This window comes from Pseudopodoces humilis, chromosome 26 (genome assembly GCF_049639895.1).
Source record: "Pseudopodoces humilis isolate 2021_Gansu_Grassland_sample_001 chromosome 26, ASM4963989v1, whole genome shotgun sequence".
Lineage (NCBI taxonomy): Eukaryota > Metazoa > Chordata > Aves > Passeriformes > Paridae > Pseudopodoces > Pseudopodoces humilis.
Window position 1 is genome coordinate 1868006 of NC_142225.1, and position 24196 is coordinate 1892201.

General features: G+C 56.5%; 1 long non-coding RNA gene across 1 annotated transcript; it reads right to left on the minus strand.

Annotated features, from left to right (window-relative positions):
• Window positions 1–42: 42 nt before the first annotated feature.
• On the minus strand, window positions 43–3347 carry LOC148182555 (uncharacterized). Its single transcript, XR_015774552.1, has 4 exons — window positions 3080–3347; window positions 1843–1924; window positions 1453–1530; window positions 43–853 (listed from the first exon to the last, which is right to left on the minus strand). It is a non-coding gene; the product is annotated as an uncharacterized LOC148182555 (long non-coding RNA).
• Window positions 3348–24196: the final 20849 nt, after the last annotated feature.

Consider the following 24196-nt stretch of genomic DNA (forward strand, 5'->3'; position numbering starts at 1 on the left):
GTTGATCCCGGTGACAGATCCCAGATGTTCCCGGGTGTTCCCGGTGACAGATCCCAGATGTTCCCGGGTGTTCCCGGTGACAGATCCCGGCTGTTCCAGGTTGATCCCGGTGACAGATCCTGGATGTTCCCGGGTGATCCCGGTGACAGATCCCGGCTGTTCCCGGGTGATCCCAGTGACAGATCCCGGCTGTTCCCGGGTGATCCCAGTGACAGATCCCGGATGTTCCCAGGTGATCCCGGTGACAGATCCCGGCTGTTCCCAGGTGATCCTGGTGACAGATCCCGGCTGTTCCCGGGTGTTCCCGGTGACAGATCCCAGATGTTCCAGGTTGATCCCGGTGACAGATCCCGGCTGTTCCCAGGTGATCCCGGTGACAGATCCCGGCTGTTCCCGGGTGTTCCTGGTGACAGATCCCGGCTGTTCCCAGGTGATCCCGGTGACAGATCCCGGCTGTTCCCGGGTGTTCCCGGTGACAGATCCCGGCTGTTCCCGGGTGTTCCCGGTGACAGATCCCGGCTGTTCCCGGGTGTTCCCGGTGACAGATCCCGGCTCCAGCGGGGATCGTGTCGGTGCCTCCCCGGCTCCGTGAGGCTCGGAGCTGGCAGGGCTCCGCTGCTGGCCCGCGTTCCCTGGCTCTCCATCCCGGCATGGCAATCCCAGCCAAGAGGGAGACGAGGGATGAGGACAGACCCTGGCGTGTCCCTTCCCAAACAGGAATCTGCATTTCCCCGCAGCGCTTTCCTTTCCTTCCCGTTCTTTTGGAAGCCGAGGAGACGCGCGGAGCCCCCGGGAACACGGGGGGGAACGGGCACTGACAGCAGCCCTGGCTCGGGAATGGGATCAGGTGCTCCTGAAGGAATTTTAATCCACAAAAGATGGGGCTGTCAATAAAAACGAGTGCCAAGCTCTGGGGTGGGAGCAGGGTTTCAATCTGGGAAAAAGCTGGGAGGGAACGGCCATGGATGAGGCTGGGAAGGAGCTGCATCCAGGCAGGGAACACCGAGGGGCCTTTTCCCGGAGCCAGGGCACCCTGTGGCTGCGGGGAATGGGATGGGTGCTTTGTTGGGGCTCTCCACAGCTGCTCTGTGCCTCAGTTTCCCCGCTCCTAAGTGGAAGTGTTTCCTCACCCCTTGCAGCTGGGGAGGTTCAGGGAAGGTAAAGAGGGGCTGTTGCAGGGTAGGGGTGGAGGCAGCACTGGGATGTGCTGGATAAACCTGGAGCAAAGCCTGGGAGCGGGGCAGCGGGAGCTGAGCGTGCAGCCGTGAGCAGGAAGGACCAGCTCTGGGCAAGGATGGGTTTCCAGAGGCTCAGGAAGGGCCAAACCACGGGGAGCACCCCAAATCCTCATCAGGGCAGGGGAGTGCCTGGATCCCTGCCCCAAAACTGCCACCAGCCCCTTCCCTGCATCCCATGTGGGGTTAGGCTGCCTTGGCCTCACACCACGCTCACCTCTGGGACATTGCCGGGGGATTTTGGATGGGGGAGGTTCCCTGGAGCCAGGTGTGACCCCTCCTTCCCCCTGCACACCTGTGGAGAGATGAGGAGGCCGATTCCCGGCTCTAATCCCAGCTCTCAGCTGAGGATCCCTGTGCCTGGGGAGCCGGGGGGCTGCAGGGGGTGGGGCTGGGGGCACTGGATGGGTTCTGAGCCCACCCCAGAGCAGCTCCTGAGCCCACCCAAGTCTCTGGTGCACTTGATGTCACTGGCCACAGCCTCGGAGTGAGCATGGTGAAGGTAAGGAATGGGATCCAAGGGGCTGCCCTGTTCAGTTTGGGATCAGTGAGATCCTATAAAACTCTCTTTCCCCTGCACAGCCTCAGCCTCATGTGCTGGATGTACCTGGGCATCAGGTGCAGCCTCCTCCCCCAGCTCAGTGTGATCAGAGACCCCTGAGTCCAGCCTCTCTCCAGCTTCCTGGGACCTTCATTCATGGATCAAAATCATGGAATTGTTTGGGTTGGAAGAGACCTTAAAGCTCATCCAGTCCCAGCCCTGCCATGGCAGGGACACCTTCCACTATCCCAAGCCCCATCCAGCCTGGCCTTGGACATTTCCAGGGATGGGGCAGCCACAGCTGCTCTGGGCACCCTGTGCCAGGGCCTCCCCACCCTCACAGGGAACAATTCCTTCCCAATATCCCATCCATCCCTGCCCTCTGGCAGTGGGAAGCCATTCCCTCTTATCCTGTCCTTCCCAGTCCTTGTCCCCAGGCTGTCTCCAGCTCCCTGGAGCTCCTTTAGACCCTGGGAGCACTCTAAGTTCTCCCTGGAGACTTTCCAGGCTGAGCCCTCCCAGCCTGGCTCCAGAGCAGAGGGGCTCAGAACTCTGGGGCCTCTCTGCACTCACTCCAGCATCTCCAGCGCCTCATCCCACACCATTCCCACCATCCCTATTCCCACCAGAGCATCCCCACACTTTTACCACTGGAACCACTTTGGTTCAGGCTTTCTCCCAAGTGGTGTTCCCATGCCCAGGGAGCTCTGAGCTCCATCCCAGCTCACCTGGCAAACACTGCTCCATGCTCAGGTGCTGAGGATGAATCCCCCCTGATCCCACCCCAATCCCAGGGACATTTACAGCTGCTGAACTCGGCCGTGTCCCCTCCCCAGGGATGCTCCAGGCTCCCAGTTTTAGTGCTGGGGCACAGGAGGGGAAGGGCTGGGATGTTCAGTGTGCTCAGTTCCCACTCTTCTAACGAGATGCAGCCTAATAAATACCTCAAGCCCCAAACAGAGTTTCTTTAATCATCAAGGAATGAACAAGCCTTGCAGTCTGGTTTTGGCCAGGCCATGCCTGCCTTGCACGGATTTATTTTACTGCTCTGGCTACTCAGAGCCCATGGCCTTAATCCCATCCCTGCTGGATGGAGATCTTAGAGCCCATAAAAACTGACCTGAGATGTTCTTTTTTCCCTCATCCCTGCTTTGCAGCACTGTAAGATGTGCTGAGAAGCCAGATAAGCTGGGGAGAGGCTTATGAGGGGTGCCCGGGGTGCTGGGAATGGCTGAGCCCTGAAATGGCTTTTCCCACAGGGCAGGGGGGAATTTTCCACTGCAAAACCCCGTTTATCACCCACCCTAAATCATCTGACTGCGAGCTGGGGATGGCATTTTTCCTGCTTCTCTGGATCCTGGTAGAAATGAAGGTTTAAAGCAGAATCCTGGGAATGCCACCTGTTTTCCCCACAGCTGGAAGAAAAACAAATGTATAAATGCAGTTTCCCTAGAAAAATCAATCCCAAGTCTCCATCCAGCTGCTGGAGCCACTTGGATGTGAGTTCATGCCCTTGCCAGGGGCCTTTGAGAGCTTTTTAATTAGGAGGCAGCACTAATTAGGGTAGGAGAGTTTCCTTGATGGGGTGATGGAGGGCAATGCCTGATCCCAGCTCCTGGCACAGCTGGGGAGACCTGGGAAACCTGGATTCACTCCCAGCTTGCAGCGAGCTCTTCAGCAAGCAGGCTCGTGCCTCAGTTTCCCCATCTGGGTGTTCCCTCCCAGGGAATGTTGAGCTGCCAGGGGAATGTCTCTTAAAAAAAAAAAAATTAATAAATGAAGGAGGTGTTTGTGTATTCTGCAAAAAGCAGCTCTGGGAGTCAGCTGAGGACAGTCCCAGCTAACTGGGAGGGGAGAGTTGGGTTTTATTTGCCAGGAAGGCTGGGCTGGCACGGGGCTGCAGGCACAGCGAGGGGGTGGCACTGCCCACAGCCCCAGGGCCCCTTTTGCCGGCCCTTGATGTCTTTTACTTGGAGAGATGACAGGAGGGAGAGGGAAAACCAGGGTGCCAGTGTGGCAGCAAGGTTACCCCTCCCTCAATTGTCCCCAGCCCCCTTGGTGAGGACACCTGGCTCCTTGCCAGCTCATGGCAGTGCCACGCGTTGAGCTTGGCATGGCAGGGAACACAGGGCTCCTCCCAGCCAGCTGGGGACCGGGGAAAACCTTGTTCTCCTGCTTTTACACTGGGAAAAGGGCATCTTGGAGAGGTGCAACGAAGCCCCAAGGACCTGTCTGCTGCCTTCAGCTGCTCCTTCTCTATCCCTGGAGCGGGGATTTGCTCTTCCCCACCAAGCTGCTGCTCCTCGAGGCCTGAGACCCCACCGTTACCTCCCCCATCCGTTTTTTTTTTAGCTGATTCATGGAATTTCTGCTCTGGCAGCAGCGTGTTGCTTTAAGCTGTTTACTCGAGTTCAGGAGGCGACAGCTCACAGGGTATTTTTAGCTCTCCGGGTAGCGGAGCAGGATTAAAATGCAGTCAGTGTTACAGACGCTGGGGCTGAATCAGTATTCCTGCACAAGCGTCTCCGTGCCAGCGTTTTCCATTGAGTGTCTGAAAAACCCAAGTTTCCATGGAGACCCAGCTCCAGGGCAACCCGTTTTCCTTGCAAAAATAATGATAATAAAAAAAAATAAAAATAAAAAATGAAAAAGGCAGCAGCTCTCAGGTAGAGAGCGCAGGGGCTGCCCATGGGATGGCTCCGGGAGGAGGGTGCTAAATCCCAGTCCCTTCCCGCTGGGATGCTGGGGCAGAAGCAGAGGTGTGGCTGTGAAATGCTGGTAAAGGTGGTTGGTGTGGGCTGTGCTGCTCCAGCCACCCCGTGCCCCTTTGGTGGGTTTTGGGGGGTGGGTGTGGTTCATGGGGGGTGGGTTCGGTGCTTTGCTCTGGAGGAAAGGGGACACGTGATGCCAAGGATGGGCTTGGAGTGGTGGAAACGGGGATTGTCTCCACATCTCCAGGAACTAAATGAGTTAAATCAGAAGATTCTCTTCCCTGTGTTGGATCTGTCTTCTTCTGCCTCGAGGCATCTCTGGAAGGGCTTTTCCAGGTTTGTCTCCAGCCCAACGTGAGGGAGCAGAAACGCCCTCAGAGGACACGAGGATGAAGGTGGTGGCCCAGGGTCACACCACAGGAGTGGCTTGGCTTGGCTTCCTTGTGGCCAACGTAGAGACACCAAGCACAAGACTCTAGCATGGAGAAGAGACCAAAATGTTCTCTGTTATTTTCTAGCTTGGCACATTTCCCCCTTTCCCCCCTGCTCCTGCTGCATCTTCCTTGGAAATTTGGAGGGAAAAAAGAAAACCTCTCCATTCTTGCAGGACTTTCCTCCAGCTTCTCCTGCCTGTGCCCAGCACTGTGGTCAGGACTCACCCCAGCTGCTGCAGTGATGGGGTTGGGTGGGTCAGTGGGAGAAGGCCCAGTGCTCCCAGTGTGGCACCAGAGAAGATTTGGCAGGAGGGACCCAGCAGTGAGAAGATTGTTTGGTTTTCCCCGTAAGCACAGCATGATTGGCCTGGGGATTTGTCTGGTGGCCCCCTGGAGGCTCTGCTTGCTGGGGATGTGGACGTGGGTCAGATGCTGAACCAGGAGGTTCAGGGTCTTGCCCGGGGATGATTTTCCCAAACGAGAGTGCTGAGATCCAAGTTGGAGCCACAGCCTTTCCTGGGTTGTTTTCCCCCTGCTATGGTGAGATTGCTCCATGTGGTGATCCAGCATTCCAACCTTGAAAACCCAACCTGGAGCCGCTTGTAGCTGCCCCAAGGGAGGTGAAAAGCACGGTGAGATCAGACAAAGCAGAGGCCAGCTCTCAGTCAGCCCCAGCATCCACAGGGACAGTCCATGGGTGACGTGGAAATGGTTCTGGGTGGGGATGGACCATCTCTGGCGGGATGAGCTTCTCCTGGGAGCAGGAGGCTCCCCAGACCTCCTGGTGAGATCTCTGTCCTGGAGTCGGGTGTGAGGGCAGCTGGGGTCCATGGAGATGTGGAAGGCTGCAGACAGACACGAGCCACCAAACCTCTGGTGCAACCAGGCACCTCAAGGCCACCTTGTCCACAGCACAGTTCATTATTTTGATTTTTCAAACCAGTCGTGAGCAGCCGCGGCTGAACAAATTGCTCCATTTTCAAAGCAGAGTTTGTGCCTTGCCATCCATTACCTGGGGAAAAATCCTGAAATCCCATCTGTGGAGAAGCCTCCTCGCTTTCTCAGAGGTGTTTTCATTAGAAGAGCAATGGATGTTTAACACCCTGTGTCCTCCGAGTCAAATCGAACTCACAAACTTGTTCCAAACCAAATTATTTTTGCTGCAGCTCCTCTCAGCTTGATTGATTAACATTTCTGCCCAAGCAAAGAAAGCATCCCGTTAAAAAGGCTTCTTTTGATCTAAAAACTGTTGTCATCGGCTTTTTTTAATTGAGAACCACTTCCAGTGGCACTAATAGCTGCTCCCCCAGCCCTGTCCTGTGCTCAGCACGCCTGAAACTGTTCCTTTCCAAGGATTCTTTTCCAGGATTGGAAACAGCTGACACGATGGGATTTCATCTCCATTCACAGAGAATTTAGGCAGACTTGTTCCTATTCAGGCCGTGCTCAGAAAAATGGGCTGTTTTCCTTGTTCTTGGTAATAAAAGAGGAAAAATGTCATTTTTCTGCCCAGCTCCTTGCTTTTTGTAGTCCTGGAAACTGTGTTGTTCCCCCTGGAGTCAAGGGGGTGCTACCAGAGGCGCTTTGGTGCTGGAGGGTTTTGGTTCAGCTCTTGGATCATGGATTTGGCCGAGGTTTGGCACAGGTCAGGAAAGGACCAGCCCTGCCTGTGCTGCTGGGGACATTCCTCTGGGATGCAAGGTGTGATCCCATCCCTTGGGAATGCTGTCACCACAGCAGGAGTGTCCCAGGGAGTCCCTTTCTCCCTGGCTTGGGGGACCACGTGCCAAGGGCATCCTCCTAACGCTGCCAGGAGCTCCCTGGTAACCAGGGGCTTATTTTGTGCTGCCTGAGGCTGCATGAAACGCATGCAAATGAATTCCCTCTTAATGGAGCCTGGACTGCTCCCTTGTCAGCCTTTGTTTTTTTCCCAGCAAGAGCAAGACCCTGGCTCTGCTTCCTGCTCCCAGGAAATGGCATTTGTGGAACAGCCTGCAAGGAAAACAACCAACCAACCCAACCTGTAGCGCTCCAGACATCCACTGACTTTATTTCAGAAACCTGGCTGAATTCTCCGTGGCTCTTCCTGGAGAAAGGAGGATTTTTGCAGCTTCATTCAAAGGTTGGACTCAATGTTCTTAGAGGAGTTTTCCAACCTGAATGATTCTGTGGTTCCCAGCACTGATGGGAACGGGGATGGCCAGACAGGGGTGGGCAGACACAGATGAGAAACCCGATGCATTTAAGCCCTGGTGGGAAGTGTTTGCAGTGGAGCACAGAGTCCCCCCTTGAGCGTGGAGGGTGCAGGAGACGTGGCCAGGGGAAGAGGGGAGAAGTCCAAGGAACACCTTTCACTATGGATCATGGAATGCTTTGGGTTGGAGGGGACCTTCGAGACCCCCCAGTGTCACCCCCTGCCATGGCAGGGACACCTTCCACTAGCCCAGGTTGCTCCAAGCCCTGTCCAGCCTGGCCTTGGGCACTCCCAGGGATGGGTGGCTGCTTCCAGCTGGAAGAGACACCATCCCCTCCCAAACTGGCATCAAAGGGAAGGTCGTGGTGTCCGAGCTGCAGCAGGTCCTTGCAGGGTCAGCCCAGCACTGTTCCCTTTGAATGCATTTCTGCTTTCCCTGCAACCCCCCAGCCCCTCTCCAGGGCCCCCAACCCCCTCCAGCCCCTGCTTTGCATTTATAGCTGCCACTTGCAGCTCTTTTGTTGTTTTCTGCTGTTCATTTAAAAAAGGCAGCTGACACCATCTCACTGTTCATGGAAGGGAACTATTTAGGGACACAACTAGTGGGTTTTGGAAAACTTACCATAACGGGAGAGCTGCGGTTCCTTCCAGGCCTGCACCCTCCCTGCTCCCTGCCAGCCAGCTCTGCTCAACAGGACTTTTAATGGGATGTTAACAGCTCCAAAAAATACCACAGAGCAGTTTCAGAGCCGAATAATTGTGAGTCAGCTGCAGCTGGGGGCTCTTCGTGCTTCCCAAGTGTTGTCCCTCTCAGAGAAGGACGTCACATTCCCGTCACTGGTTTAAGTGTCCTTGGAGCCAGCTGGTTGTGTTGAAAGGCAGCGTGAGCTGAGGAGCTTGGCAGGGCTGGGATTTGTGGGGAGAAATGGGCTTTAAAGAGGCTGGGGCTCTTAACTCATCTGGAGCAGTGCTTTGGAAGAGATTAAGGAGGAGCAGGGAAGGGGCGAGATCTCCTCTCTGGTCTTGGCTGTGGCTGTGATGGGGGGGTTGTGTTGGCTCTGTGCAGCAGGATGAGAGCTCCTGTACCCCAGGAAATGATAGGGATAAATTGGGGATGGATGGTGAGGAACCCCCTTGATGTGCCCCAGCCTCTGCTAAAACCCCTCAGGAGTCAGCGTGGATTAAAAGCTTCTGTTTGTGGGGCTGGTGCTCGGATCTCGGGCAGCCCCTACTGCTCCTTGCTTGGAATTCTTGGGCTCTTACTTCTAAATTTAGCCCTTTTGGGGCAGGATGGGTATGGAGGAGGGCAGATGATAGATAAGGAGGAGGAGAAGCACTTTTTTCTCCCTGGGTCCATTTTCTAATCAAAGGGCCGACTTTAAAGGCTCCTTGTTCAGTGCAGAGCCGACAGGGAAGATCCATCATTAAAAATATTCAAGGGCTTTTATTCCTCAGCACCTCTTTGAAATTTGCTGGCAATGACCAGGCTTGGAGCAACCTGGTCTGGTGGAAAAGGGCCCTGCCCATGGCAGGGGGTTGGAACAAGATGGGCTTTAGGTCCCTTCTGTCCTAAACCATTCCAAGATTCCACGATTCCAAACACAGCCTTGGTTGTGCTGCTCCTTCCCCTCCTCATCAGCCCCCAGGCAACAACACAGGGACCCAGCTCCTAGGAAAAAAAAGGAATATAAATGCAGGAGCTCCTTTGGCTGTTGAGTTCTCCACCCCAAAATGCAGCATGCAGCAGGAATTGTCTTATTTTCATGTTCAGCCCCTCTCTCCATTTCCCTCTGAAACTGCTGGAGCCAGAGAGGCATTTGGGGATAAAACAGGGATGTTTTCCTCCCTGTGTGTGTAAGAAAGCAGCTGCTGGTGGGTATGGCCACTGTCCTAAAACAGCTGTAAGCAAAACGCCGAGCCAGCGGGAGGGAGGTGATGCACGGCAGGGTTCAGCTCTCAAATCTGCACCGCCTGTCTGGGTCATGCTTTATTTGGGTCAGGAGCCGCTTCTGGGGGCCAAGGGAGCGCAGAGGGCTCTGCGGCAGCGAGGGGCGCTGGATGCCCCGGCCAGGATGGCCAGGATGCTGCTCTCGGCAGATCGATGCTAATCCCATTGTCTGCGCTGCAGAGCCGGAACCGCCCCGAGGGCGAAGGGCAGGAGCGAGGGGTAAATCGGGACTCCAGAGGCCCCCGAGCCGCTCGTTGCTGCCAGAGATTCTAAAAGAGGTGCAACAAAGGATCCTCGACTTCCACAGTGGGCAGGGAGCTGCTTTTGAGGGAAGGGCTCCTGTCTCTGGTGGCCGTAGTTTGTGCCCGTCCTCAAAACCTCACCAGGAGGGAGGAAAAAAGAGAATTTTCTTAGTGAGTCCCCTCCTTTGTGAGCTCCATCCTTTGTGAGTCCCAGTCTTTACTCCTGGCTCCTCTCCCCACATTTCATTGCTGCTTTTTCCCTCCATGTTTTCAGCCTGCAGGACAAAAATCACCTCCGGATCTGCCCTTCCCACCTCAACACCCCCCTGCTGCTGCACTTCCACGGCATCACACTCTTCCTAAGAAACATTTTCCGTGTTTCCCCCTCCAGATTTCCCCCGTGGAGGATGCGGGTGGATGGGTTTTGCCTGGTCTGATGGAAATTCGGCTGGGCTGGCGATCCGTGCCGAGCAGCTGCTGCGAGCAGCCCCCGGGACCCCCGGGCGAGCACATCGGGCTGGGAACCAGCGAGATCTGCTGCGCTGGGGCTTAATTAACCTGATGGGGGAGAAATTGCTGCGAGGGGATGGGGATCATCCCTGCCCGAGGCAGCCTCGTGGACACGGGTGGGACAGGAGCAGATCGCCGGCCCCGGCTCCTGCCACAGATGCATTTTCCAGCCTCGGGCGCATCACTGAACTCCCAGACTCAGCTTTGATAGCCCAAATCGAGGCTGCTGGAGCGCTCTGCCGCTTCCTAAAGGCTGCTTTGGCTTTTCCCTTGGATTCTGCTCATTTTTGTGGCTAGAGGAGCCCATTGTGTTCAGTAACTTTGACTTCCTGCATTAGACAGGCCATGAAATGCTGCGTGGTGCTGAGCCTTATTATTAGCATTTATTACTGCGGAGGGAACGGGCTCGGCGAGCGCAGCTCCATGGGTGGGGAGCTTTTTAAAGCAATCACCTACGGCCATGCAACCTGTTATGAAAGCTCTGCATAACCAGGATGGATTTGTTATGTGGGTAATTAGAGGAAAATCAACCTCTCTTGACTGAGAAGAGCCTGGTGTGTTTGTTCTGGAAATTAGGGGGGTCGGCACGGCTGTTGGAGGTGTTTCCCCCCATGTGAGGGTTGTTTTCCTCGTGCAGGTGGGGATGGTGGAGGTTGGCAGCCCAAGGAGCTGTGCTGGCTCCTGTGATGCCTGCCAGGAGCAGGGCTGGCTGCCTGGCTCTCCTCGTGGGCCCAGGGTGTCGTGCTGGGGTAATTCCTGGGTAGGAAAACGCAGCGCTGAACTCTGGATCATACCCTTCCCTGATCATCCTCTGCTTTCACACCGTGCCCTGGGGATGGTCTGGGCTCAGATCTGCCTCCTCCACCCCTGCTGACCCAGACAACGCTTATTTTTAGCACCGAAAGCTCCAGTCTGGGCAGGATCTCACGGTGTGAGGGGCTTGATGGACGTAAAATGGGACCCACGTGGCCAAAGCCAGAGTGGGATTTGGTTCTGGGTGGAAGGCAAGAGCCAGGAGAAGCCCTGAGACAGGGGAAGAGCTGGAGATGGGCAGTGGAACAGACTGCCCAGGGAGTTGTGGAGCCCCTGTCTCTGGAGGCATCCCAAACCCACCTGGGCATTCCTGTGTCTGCCTCGGCAGTGGGGTTGGGCTGGGTGATGTCCAGACGGCCCTTCCAAGCCTGACCAACCTTCCCACCCTTCTGGAGCTCTGTGAGAGCTGGCAGTGTGATGGGCACAGGGTTGGGACAGCACAGCTTGGCTGCTGGGATGTGTCTGAGGAGCAGCACAGGAGTGGGATGCAGGCACAGGAGCCACAGTGCCCTTGGTCTTTGTCCTTCTGCTCCCTGTGCCCACCTCTGAGGCTTCTGCACCACTCTACAGTGGCACCACCTCCAACCACACCAGTACCTGTCAGCACAACCCCCAAAGTGACCATCTCAAGGCCTTCTGTAGACCAAAACTCTGTGCAAAGGGCTTCGGGGGAAGCTGGAATTTCTGCTACAGCTGGATATATTTTTCCTGCCTCCTGCACTGTGGTGCCTGGGGAGGAGAAAGGATGTCCACCTGAGGAGCTCTGGGGCTGGATCCAGCCCTGCAGCAGGTCCTGCAGGACCCACCGTGCTGCTGGAGAAAGGCAGTGCAGGGAGAGGGAGAGGCTGAACTCCTGGAGACATTCAGACTGGCTTCTCTCCCCTCTGATTTGGTTTAAATTAAGCCATCTGGTCACATTAAATGGTAAATTATCTCAGCTGCTGCTCCTCTCCCTGTGGGAACAGTGGCCAGAGGGGAGGGGGAATGCTGGAGGGCTGCATCCCTGGCCATGGGGATGGGTGTCCTCTCCCCTTCGGTATCCCAAGCAAACTGGAGCCAGTCACCTGGGAAGGTCACAGCCCTGCTCCACTGGCCTTGCAGGAGGGTTCAGAGCTGGTCTCAAATCCATCTAATCAAGCTGAGCGTGGTGTGCCCTTCCTTGTCTGGTGTCCTTGGGAGTCCTTTCCTGGGCAGCAGCGCCAGCCAGATCAAGTCCTCAGAGCTCTCACTGCGGCTCGAGGGAAGGAGGGGAGGCAGTTTTACCGGGATACAGGGGCAGGAGCAGCCACGGGGAACAGCAGCCTGAGGCTGGAGCAGGACCCAGATTAGCCCAGGGTGGGATTTTCCTTCATTTCTGCCTATTCCCCTGTTGTTTTTTCTTCTGGTTCCCCAGGGATGTCTTCAGCCTGCCCTGGGTGGGCACCCGTGGTTGTGGGGGGCACCCAGACCCTGCTGGGGGTCCCCAGCCAGGTCCCCTCAGTGTGGGCTGCCAGCCCCTGGCTGAGCTTCACTGAATGCCCTCTGCCCCTGCCACGCTGGGTGCCAGTCTCATGGAATACGGGAATGGTTTGGGTTAAAATGGACCTTAAAGCTCATCCTGTTCCACCCCTGCCATGGCAGGGACACCTCCCACCACCCCAGGTTGCTCCAAGCCTGTCCAGCCTGGCCTTGGACACTTCCAGGGATGGAGCAGCCACAGCTGCTCTGGGCAACCTGTGCCAGGGCCTCACCACCCTCACAGGGAACAATTCCTTCCCAGTATCCATGTATTCCTGTCCTCTGACAGTTTGAACCCATTCTCCTTTGTCCTGTCCCTCCAGTTCCTGATGAGATGTCCCTCTCCAGCTTTCTCTGTAGCCCCTTCAGGCCTGGAAGATGCTGTGAGGTCTCCACACAACCCTCTCTTCTCCAGGCTGAACATTCCCAGCTCTCTCAGCCTGTGTCACACTTAGCAACACACACAACTGCCACCTCTCCATCAGTGCAGCATCCCATGCTGTGCCAGCCCCCCAAAGCCAGCCCCGCAAAGCCAGCACCCAAACCCAGCCCCCCAAACCCAGCACCCAAGCTCAGCACCCAAACCCAGCCCCCCAAACCCAGCACCCAAACCCAGCCCCACAAAGCCAGCACCCCAAACCCAGCACCCAAAACCAGCCCCCCAAACCCAGCACCCAAACCCAGCACCCAAACCCAGCCCCTCAAAACCAGCACCCAAACCCAGCACCCAAACCCAGCACCCAAACCCAGCCCCCCAAACCCAGCCCCCCAAACCCAGCCCCCCAAACCCAGCACCCAAACCCAGCCCCCCAAAACCAGCCCCCCAAAACCAGCCCCCCAAAACCAGCCCCCCAAAACCAGCACCCAAAACCAGCCCCCCAAACCCAGCACCCAAACCCAGCCCCCCAAACCCAGCACCCCAACCCCGCACCCCCAACCCAGCACCCAAACCCAGCCCCCAAACCAGCCCCCCAAAACCAGCACCCAAACCCAGCACCCAAACCCAGCCCCCCAAAACCAGCCCCCCAAAACCAGCACCCAAACCCAGCACCCAAACCCAGCACCCAAACCCAGCACCCAAACCCAGCCCCCCAAAACCAGCCCCCCAAAACCAGCACCCAAACCCAGCACCCAAACCCAGCACCCCCAAACCCAGCACCCAAACCCAGCCCCCCAACCCAGCCCCCCAAAACCAGCCCCCAAACCCAGCCCCCCAAACCCAGCCCCCCCAAACCCGCACCCAAACCCAGCCCCCAAACCCAGCCCCCAAAACCAGCCCCCCAAACCCAGCCCCCAAACCCAGCACCCAAACCCAGCACCCAAACCCAGCACCCCAAACCCAGCACCCAAACCCAGCACCCCAAAGCCAGCCCCACAAAGCCAGCACCCCAAAGCCAGCTCCTTCCCACTGGCCTGGGGAGGACCTGGGCTGTCAGTGCTCACTGGCAGCTCCTCGCTGAGCCCTGGCTCATCCTCACTGCCAGGACCTGTGAGGTCTGTGCAGGGCTGTGCCAGGCCCGTGGGCACAGCTCACTGGGAAGTGCCCTGTGCCACCAGCACCCTCAGTGGCAGCAGCACTGAGAGGGAAGGGCTGGGACCCCGTGGTTTGCCAGGGGAAGGGCTGGGAGACCATCAGCTCTGGGGGGAACAACTGGAGCGGAAGAAGTGGGCGAGAAGAAAAAGCAACAGGAGGTAGAGAGGGCATTCAGGGCTCCAAAGTGCCTCTGGGTGCTGGTAAAACTTCCCTGGGAAGCCAGGGAAGGGATGGATGCTGGTCCTCAAGGGAGAACTTGCCCACTCCAGTGCCCCAGTGGTGTCTGCAGCTCCCCCAGTGCCCTTGGAGAGCGCCTCTGTCCAGCTGTGCAATGGTCACTGTGGCTCTGGGCACGCTGGTCCCACTGGCATGCAAAGGACGCTCACTTTGCCCAAGATAAAAGTGGTAGAATCACAGAATATCCTGAGTGAGAAGGACCCACGAGAATCATCCAGTCCAACCTCTGGTCCTGCACAGGACAACACAAAATCCCACCCTGGGCATCCCTTGAGCTGTGTCCAAACGCTCCTGGAGCTCTGGTGGGGCCGTGCCCATTCCCTGGGGAGCCTGGGCAGTGCCAGCACCCTCTGGGGAAAGAAACTTCCCTGAGATCCAGCCCTTCCCTGGGTCCTGTCCCTGTCACAGCGAGCACAGAGGACAGAGACCACAGCTGTCCCTCTGCTGCCCTTTGGGAGGATGTTGAAGACACCAATGAGGTCTTCTCTCGTCTCCTTCTTCAGGCTGAACAGAGCAAGTCACCTCAGCCCCTCCACATTAGGCCCCTCCAGACCCTTCCCCATCCTCGTGGCCTCCACTGGATGCCCTCCAATGGCTTCACATCTATTTTATACTGTGCCACCCAGAAGTGCCCCAGGACCGGAGGTGAGGCTGCCCTGGTGCAGAGCAGGACAATCCCTGGCCTGGCCTGGCCAGTGATGCTGTAACCAGTGACCGAGGCCACTTCCCTGCTCTCCTCCCTTGGGCTCTCCTCTCTCACACCCCTCTCACACCGGCAGGAGCTGTGACTTGGCTCTGCTCCGGGCCACGTGCCCGGCTCTGGCTTGCAGCAGCTCTGGGTGTCCTGGACCTCCCCCAAGAGCAGCTGGAAGCAATCCAGAGCTCCTGGCAGGCAGGCTGGCTGGTCTGAGGGCTCAGTGGGGACTGTCCCAGTGACCGACCTGGCCATGGGAGGAAGGGGTTAGATCCAGAGTCTAGGTTGTGGCACTCCCCATTCACCTGATAAAATGTTTTCTGAAGATTTAGGGTCTCCTCTCCGTGTCCTGGGTGTCTCCTGGGGTCAGGGTCCCCCTCTGAGGGGCATTTTTGGGTGTCTCACCCCATCTGTAGCTCTGTTTGTTTGCCTGAAGCTCATGGATGCTGCCGAGCCCCTGACAGGCCAGGATCCTGGATCCATCCCAGATCGATCTGTGCTGAAATACAGATACAGGAGTTGATGGAGAATCTCCAGGACTGAATGTGCAACAGGACTTTCAAAGGACCCCAGCTGAGAAGTTTTACAGTGAGCCACAGTTTCCTTCCTCAATTCCTCTGTCCCATCTCCCAGCCAGGAGAAATCTCCCATTTTGGGGAGACCTTTTCCAACAACAGCCAAATCCTCACAGCATTTGGCTGAGGTGTGAGAAGCCAAATGCTGAGCATGCAGGCAGAGCCCAGGGAGGAAGAGGCTGCACCAGCTCACCCAGTTGGGTTTGCTGGGAATGCTCAGAGTGTGTCAGTGGTGGTTACTGTGATCAGAACCTGATTGTTGGCAGCCTCTACTCTGGGGTTGTTTTGCACCAAAAAAGAGCAGCCAGGGTCTCTTAAAGCGTTTTGGAGAGATTTGAAGAAAAATAGAAGCTCTGAGTATCTTCAGGCCCTGGGATTTTCTCCTGGACCTGAGCTGCTCCACCTGCTTGTGGGACAGTTTGGAGAAGCTTTAATGGGAATCCAGGCTGGATTCTGGTGCATAAATCTCACCAGTGAAACCTTGGGGCTGCTCATGCAGCGCTGTGCAGGTGCAGGTTAAAATCCTGCCGTGGGCAGAGGGGCTGGGGGAGCTCCCTGGGAGGCAGAGCCTTGTCAGGGATCTATTCCCTCAGTGGGATCCCCATTTTGTGGTTTATGATGTGCTCGTCTGCATTTTCTGCTGGACCCTACTGAGTCAACACTTTGCAAAGCATGGAGATGCCTGAGCAGCTGGGGAAGTGCCAAAAAAAGGCTGAAGGTAAGTTGAGGTAAGGAAATTTGGGGGAAGGTAGAGATGGAAAGCCTTGGAGGAGAAGCCAGGAGCAAAGGAGCATTCCCCCTTTCCTTATGGAAGCCAGCAGGCAATCCTGCTTCTTCCCACTCAGCCCATCCAAAGCAGCCAGACAAAATCCCCACAGACACCTGAGAAATGCCCAAACCAAAGGAGTCAGCATGAGGGGGAGGCTGCTGTGGTGGGATGAAACGCAGGGCTGGGAATTAATCACCCTTGAAAAGAATGGATGGGAAGGGTGAGGGGCAGAGCTGGAAGGGCGGATCACGCCTGCGGGGAAGATGAATGAGCTCGAGGTGAATGAAGGCTTCTCAAGGGCATCAGGGCAGGCAGGAGACTGGGAGGAGATGAAAGGGTTAAACCAATCAGCTGGTTTCTCCTCAGCACCAGCCCGGGGTTTTGCACTGGTTTGTATTTCTCCCCTGGCAGTGTTTCAGCGCTCTAACCCATGTGTGCACACACACTGCCCTTCCCCTGAGGGCTGCCTTGGAAAATAACCTCTTCCATCTGCGGGGCCTTATTAGCTCCAGGAATGGGTGATTTTCCACAGGTGTCAGACGAGAAAATTGAGATGTAAAGCAGAGAAACAGCTTGGCCCAAGGTGGAAAATAAATTGGGTTTGGGGCTGGACCTGTTCTTTTCTCACGGCAGGCTGGGATGTGCCTTTGCCTCTGAGCAGGGGCTGGGCCCAAGCATCAGGACCGGGAGTAGATCTCATCCTCACCATGTAGGTTTAATATAATTTAAGATTACAAAGGTTCTGAAAGCCCTGTTTGGTGCCTGGGTGAGGCTGCAGAGGAGAATATTTCACCCTGGGTGCTCTTGATTGTGATTAGGAGCACCCTGAAGTTGGAGGGGGGCCGGACCCTGCTGTGCTCTGCCCTGGGCCAGCCCTGTTGCTATTCTTGCTCAGCCCTGTCTGCTCTTTTTTGGGCTGATTTTTGTCCTCAGCCAGTCATGCACCCCATCTCCCAGACAGGAGAGATGAAAATGAGCTCTCGTCCTCTCTGGAGGAGAAGATCAGGGAGAGACACGGAGAAAAAGTGAGGGAAATTAAGCAGAAATAGCTTCAGGGGTCATTTAAAAATATCCCCACGACTGCCTTAAATATATATTTAGCAAGAATTCATAGTCCATGGCTGAAGGAGCTCCAGGCACCAAATGTACAGTGTGGTTCTTGATAAAGAGCCACAGGATTTATCCCAGCTTAGAGGGGAAGAAGGAGGAATGGAGATGGGATGGAGATGAGGGAGATCCCAGGGCAGGGGGAAGCTGCAGGGTTGTTCCCGTGCCTATGAACTGTCCCTACTCTGCATAAAGCCGCATGTTGACCCCTTTGGGTCTCTAAAACAAGATCCTTTTCCATCAGGATCTCCCAGCAGGTGTAGGACTGGACCTGTGGGGACCCTGTGGGTCACAGCAGCCTGCCTGTGGCAGGTTTGTGGTGACACCACCCTGTCCTTCATGGCTCTCCTCTGGGTGTTCCCGTTCCTGGTGCCTCTGCCTGGACAAGCACAGCCTAGCTTGGGCCCTTGTCCCCATGGAGGCTGGGAGCAGATGAGGAGGTGCTGGACTGAGCCCAGCACCATTTCCAGTCCTTCTGGAAGTGAACTGCTGATGGGCCACCTAGAGAGATGGAAAAGTATGGATTAAATCCATAATGCAACGTCCATGAGGAGACATGAGTGGCAGCTATGGTCCCATGGGATGAAGAGCATGGAGTCACCACGGGGATGAAGCTTGGTGGGTGTGAATCACCAGGGTAGCCCAGAGTGACCATGTGCTCTTTGCATCAGTTGGGATTGAGATCCCAAAGCATTTCCCAGCTCCCAGTCCTCTGGGAAGGAGAAGATTCCCTTGTTCCTCGGAGCATCCTGGGCTAAAATCCCCTCTGAAGAGTCGCCCTCAGCACCCAGGTCTGCCCAGGAGCTGTGCCACCAGCCAGCACCATGAATTATTCACGGCTCCTCCATAGGGCAGAGGATCCCCTTACACCTGGAGAAGGGTCTCCTTTAGCAGCACAGCCTTGCCCAGGGCTGTCGGCTTGGAAACACAAGATCTTGAGGGAATTGAACTTGCACATTCCTTCCCCACGTCCAGCGCCGCTCCAACGGCAAAGTCAGGCGAGGTTTTGACTTTGGGGCCCTGACTGAAGGTTGGTGAGTGTCTCCTTACAGACCTACAGGCATTATTGATTGTCTCCTGCCCAACTCCCCTCCCCATCCAGGCTGGAACTCTTCCCCTCGGGATGACAAATGGAGCTGCCAGCCTCTGATTTATTTTAATTGCCATTTTTCCCTTCTGGTGACATAAAGATGTGATGAATCCATGCTGGAGCACCCAAAATGGGATGTGCTGGGAGCTTGGTGGGGGCATCACCCCGCCCCTACGTATGAAAAAACTGCTCCCTGGCTGTGGGGAAACTGAGGCACTGGAACTGGTTAGGAGGAGCTGGAAAATTGTCTGTAGGTGAATGGGATGAGAATCCAGTTTTGGGCTGCCTGTGCATCACAGGGGATGGGGAGGGCAGATAAGTAGGAAAATTCCTGGAGTTTGTGGTGAGCACGTCCTCAGAGCTGAGGGATTCCAGGCCCCTTCTCTGGGCTCTCACCTGTGCCCTGGGGTGAGGTATCTCAGCACGTCCCCTTTTGCAGTGAGGAAGGTGTTGGAGAAGGAAGATGTCAGGAAGATTTGGTCTGTTCTCCTCCAGGGCTGTAGGCAAGGCCCTGAAGGGCCAGGGCCAGGGGAGGACGTGCTGCTTGGCATGGAATGCTCCACTCCCCCCGCAGCTGGAGCCCGTCACAGGAAAGAGCTGCCAGACGTGACACACACCACCCTGAAGACCAAGGGAGGTGGGGATGATCATTAGAGGTGTGGAAGAGAGGTGTGAGGTGCCTGGAGCTGGCTGGCACGTGGAGCTGTCTCCTGGGGCCATCTCCTTCGTCTCTCTGTGTGAGTGGCGGGTGCTCCGCAGGCTCCTGCCCAGCGCCTCCCTTCCCGGCTGCTTGTGCAAATGGTTGGAAAATGTCTTCTGCCGCAGGCTGTGTCCTTGTTCCTCCCCGCTGGGACACAGGGAAGGGCGCAGGTCTCGGTGCTGGTCTCTCTCACTGTCTGGCTCATCAGAGCATCCTTAGCGCTGCCTCTCCCTCCCGGAGCAAGTGCCGCTCGTCCTGCAGACCTGTCACACGCAGCGGTGACGCTGGAGCTCAGAGCAGGGCTGGGGGGGTCTCCCCCATTTTCCCTCCCTCTCCCTATCCAAGGAGAATCCTTTGCCAAAGGCAGCCAAGAGCCCTGGCTGGGACGAAGTCTCGTGTTTGGGTAGTTTTTGGCACTCGTGGTTATGTGATGTCCCCCCCTCCAGAGCTGCCACCTGTTTGGTGTCTGCCCAGCAAGGCCCAGCTCGTCCGTCATTCCCGGCCGTGTCACCCTGTGCTGACATGGAAAGGCTCCAGCGATTAAAGGCGCCCTCCTGCCGGCATCGCTGCGGGAGCACAGATGGACCCGGTCCTTCTGGGCCCTGCTGCTCCTCCCGAGCCCGGCGAGGAGCTGGGGCACGGCGTGGCCATGGACCAGATCCGTGCCTCTCGGTGGAAGGCTCTGTGAGGGAGCAGGATGGAAATTTGGGCTCCTCTGAGCACAGGTAACGCTTGGAAGGCGAAGGCAGCAGCTTGCAGGGGGCAGATGGACCGGAGACAGAGCAGAGCCAAAGCACCTGAAGGCCGTGGATGTGAGCAGCTCCCCGGAGCTCCGCTTGGCTTCCTCGGGCTGCATCCCTGCAGGAGGAGCCGCAGGATCCGACCACCCAAAATCAGGGGGCTCCATCCTGAACAGACATCACCGTCCCGAGTGGGGCACTCTCAGCAAGTCCCTGGGAGGGAAACGGGACCAGGAGCACGGAGGCTTCCTGGGTGTCCAAAGCTCTGGAATTCTGGGTTCATGTCCCTGCACCAGGTCTCCTCAGGACACAGGGCTTAAGAGAAGGATGTGGCCCTGCAATGCAATCCCTGATCCTGCCTTAATTCTCCCTGTACTTTGGGGGTTTATTCTTCCCTCTCCAATAATTTCTGAATATTAGGTAGAAAGCGAACAATTACCGTGCTAATGGCTCCATAAATTCCTTCATTACTTATTAAACTCGAGCCGTCCTCACGCAGCGGAGGAAAAGAGACGAAATGGAGAAGAAAAGGGAGCGGAGTGAGGTGAGGAGCCAGGGCAGAGGGTCTCGGGCTGGGCTGCGGCGGCGGGCCCGGATCAGAGCCGGTAATTCACGGGCTGTCGTTGCCCTCTGCCGGCAGCGGGACGGGCAGGGGCTGCCTGCCCTGCTCTTCCCTGCCCTGCCGGCCCTGCTCTGCGGCCAGAGCCCCGGCATCCCCGGGAGCACCAGCCTGGGGAGCCGCGGGGTGTCGGCGGCTGCTGGTGCTGAGGATGCTCCGCAGAAGTCGCTGCCTGGGGACCCAAAGCTGTTGTCAAAGCCCTCGGGGACGATGCTGAGCAGAGCTCACGACAACACGAGCCTGGCTTTAGCAGCGGTTTAAGCCGGCAGCGGCACGGGCGAGGGTGAGGAATCCTGAAGCTGTCCCCACGCCACGCACCGTCCCCCACGCATCTCCCTCCCGTCCTTCCTCGAGGTGCCCGCTGCTCGCTGCCAAACCTCCCGGCAGCGTGGATGTTCTCCAGGCTCTTCTCTGCTGGCCAAGGAGAGGTCCGGGCCGCCGCGGGGATCGCAGCCACCATTCCAGGGGAAGAGATCGTGGCAGCTCCGCTCCCGGGAGGGCTCTCGTGGCCTCGCCTAAGTGGAGCTAATGGATTTCCATGTCTCCAACAGCCAGCTGGGATACGAGCGCATCTCGGCAGCTCGTCTGAATGCAAAACTGCAAACACGCAAATGCCTCCCTAGCAGAGGTGCTCGTAATCCTGCCTGGACCAGTGGAGATGGAGTGGGAGCTCTGGGATCCATCCAAGGAGCCCACTGCATCTCCTCCTCCATCAGACCCACCTCTGCGATCTGCTCCATCTGGGTTTGGAGAGGAAAGCACACAGTGAAACCCCAGGATAATGTTTTGGGGTTTTTTGCAGGAAACAGCCAATTTCTGTGGCTCTGCAGCACCCAAGTATCCTGTGGGATGAGCCCAGCTCTGCAGAGGGACCTGGATGCCCAAGTCCCAGGGACACCAGCTGTAATTAGATGTCTAGATCTAGGCCGGGGGCTCAAGGGCCATCTGGCACCTGAATTATTCATACACTTTTATCTAAGCACAGGCAGAGCAGCACACAGCGCTCCTTCTCCAGCCTGGGCCCAGGGGAAGATTCCTGCTTGTGCCAGATCGTTTTTCACGGCCTGACAAACGTGATCCTCTCCAGACCTCCTTTCCCAGTGCTGCGCTGCCTTTTCCCAGCATCAAACCTGCTCCAAAACACACCAGCACTGCTGAACAGAGATCCACACAGATCCACAGAGATCCACATCACCAGCAGCTGATGCAGAGGTGGAAAAATCCAAGAGAAGTCTCCCCTTGGAAGGAGCAGGTCAGGAGGAATGAAATCAGATTAAATGTCTATCAGGAGGGCCCATTCCTGTAGTGATGTGGCCCAGTGCTCCCCCTCAAGGTGTCTTTTACCTTGTGACTCATCTGCTGAGGAATTTTAATCCCCATCTTTCTCTCCCAACCCCAGGCTCCATTGGGAAGAAGAGAGGACCTTGGAGACAGAAGTCTCTATCACTTGTTAAAGTGATGCATTTCTTCTCCGGCCATAGCGCTGTGCCAGGTTTTACCAGATCTAACTAAAAAATTTCAGATGAAGCTGAAATATGGCACATTGTGGTTTTCTGTTCACTTTTCTCTCACCTCATTGAGTGATTCCTCAGCTCCTCTGAGCAACCTGGGCTAGTGGAAGGCGTCCCTGCCCAGAGCAGGGGTGGAAGGAGATGAGCTTTAAGATTCCTCCAACCCAAACCCACCTGGGGTTCCATAATCCTGTAGTCACAATCAGAGATTTGCAGGAGAGGAGCTGGAGGGGAGGGATCTCTGCATGGGATGTGGGGGCATCTGATCCAGACTGCAGTGATGCTTTCTTATTGTACACTGGGATATTCAGCTCCCTAAAACATGCTGGGTCTCATTCCTCAGTCAACTCCAACCCAGCCTCCAAAACCCTTTCTAGCAGCTCTGGAAGGGAGGTATTGCTGTAAAATGGTACCATCTTGACAGAGTAACAACTTTTCCAGAGGGAAATTGTAATGCCTGAGCTTTATCCTTCAGCTGTGTCTCTGCAGGATGGAGCCGGATCCAACCGGGAGCAGCGGCTGGGACAAGCCTGTGTGACAGATCCACAGATCAGCCACGGCTCCTCCCGCTCACATCTCTGTGTCACTTCATCTGATCACATCCACCCAACTGGATCTGCCTTCCACAGCTTCCCCACGATGATCCACACACGCTCCTGAGTCACCACAGGGCTGCCTCTGAAACACCTGCTGGGTTCAGGCTGTTCCACAGAAGAATCTCAGTTCCAAACACAATTCCTGTCACTCCAAGGTTTGTACTTAAATATTGTGGTGCATCCAGTTCTGCTGCCCCCAGCATTAGAAAGATGTGAAACTGTTGGAGTGGGTCCAGAAAGCTGTTGAGGGAACTGGAGCACCTCCACTACAGAGCCAGGCTGGGAGAGATAGGAATGCTTAGCCTAGAGAAGGCTCTGGGGAGAACTTAGACCCCCTTCCAGGGCCTGAAGGGACTCCAGAAGAGCTGGAAAGGGACTTGGGACAAGGGCCTGGTAGGACAGGATAAGAGGGAATGGCTTCCCATTGCCAGAGGGCAGGGTTAGGTGGGATATTGGGAAGAAATTCTTCTCTGTGAGGATGGGGAGGCCCTGGCACAGGTTGCCCAGAGCAGCTGTGGCTGCTCCATCCTTGGAAGTGTCCAAGGTCAGGCTGGACAGGGCTTGGAGCAACCTGGGCAAGGGAAGTGTCCCTGCCCATGGCAGGGGGTGGCACTGGATGGGCTTGAAGGTCCTTTCCAAACCAATCTGAGATCCAACATCCACTTGCAGCAGTCACTAGTGGGGTTCACCAGGCCTCAGGAGTGGGGCTGGTCCTGTTTAGTCTCTTTACCCATGATCTGGATAAGGGGATCAAGGGCACCCCTTTCGGTTTCCAGACAACACCAAGTTGAGTGTGGATCTCCTGGAGGGCAGGAAGGTTCTGCAGAGGGATCTGGACAGGCTGGATCCATGGGCTGAGGCCAACAGTGTGAGGGTCAATAAGGCCAAGTGCTGGGTCCTGCCCTTGGGTCACAACATCCCCATGGAACACTCCAGGCCAGGGGCACAGTGGCTGGAAAGCTGCAAAAGGACCTGGGGGTGCTGCTGACAGCGGCTGGACACGAGCCCAGGTGTGCCCAGGTGGCCAAGGGACCAAAGGCACGTGGCTTGGATCAGGAACAGGTTCCAGCAGGCCCAGGACAGCGATTGTCCCTCTGTTCTTGGTGATGCTGAGGCTGCACCTCCAATCCTGGGGTCAGTTTTGGGTTCATCATGACAAGAAGGACATGGAGGGGCTGGAGCGTGTCCAGGGAAGGGAATGGAGCTGGGGAAGGGTCTGGAGCCCCAGGAGCAGCTGAGGGAGCTGGAAAGGGGCTCAGCCTGGAGCAAAGGAGGCTCAGGGGGCCCTTGTGGCTCTGCACAAGTCCCTGCCAGGAGGGGACAGCCGGGGGGGTCAGGCTGTGCTGCCAGGGAACAGGGACAGGAGGAGAGGGAACGGCCTCAGCTGGGCCAGGGCAGGCTCAGGGTGGACATCAGCAGGAATTTCCCCATGGAAAGGGTGCTCAGGCCTTGGCTCCCTTGGCAAAACCAGGGAGGTTTGGAGAGCCCATCCCTGGAGTGTTCAGTGAACTCCTGGAGGTGGCACTCGGTGCTCTGGGCTGGGGACAAGGGCAGAGATCAGGCACAAGTTGGACTCGATGGTCTTGGAAGGCTTTTCCAGCCTTGAAGGATTTCACAATCAGCCATTTACCCACCACTGAAACCCTCCCACGACTCCAGGAGTCTCTGTCCCTGTATCAGAAGACGACAGTCCTTCCAGACAGACAAGTCCTTCCCACACCAGTGTAGCTCCAGGGAATTCCTCCTCAGGAACTGCTGGATTTTGATGTGTTTGGATGGCAGACAAGAAGAACGACTGGATAATTCTCCAGTTAGCCCTGGGGAGTGAAAACAGCAATTAGGAGAGCGAAAATGGGGGTTGAGGGAATCAAACTGGGGTTTGGTGGGGTGAAATCTGGG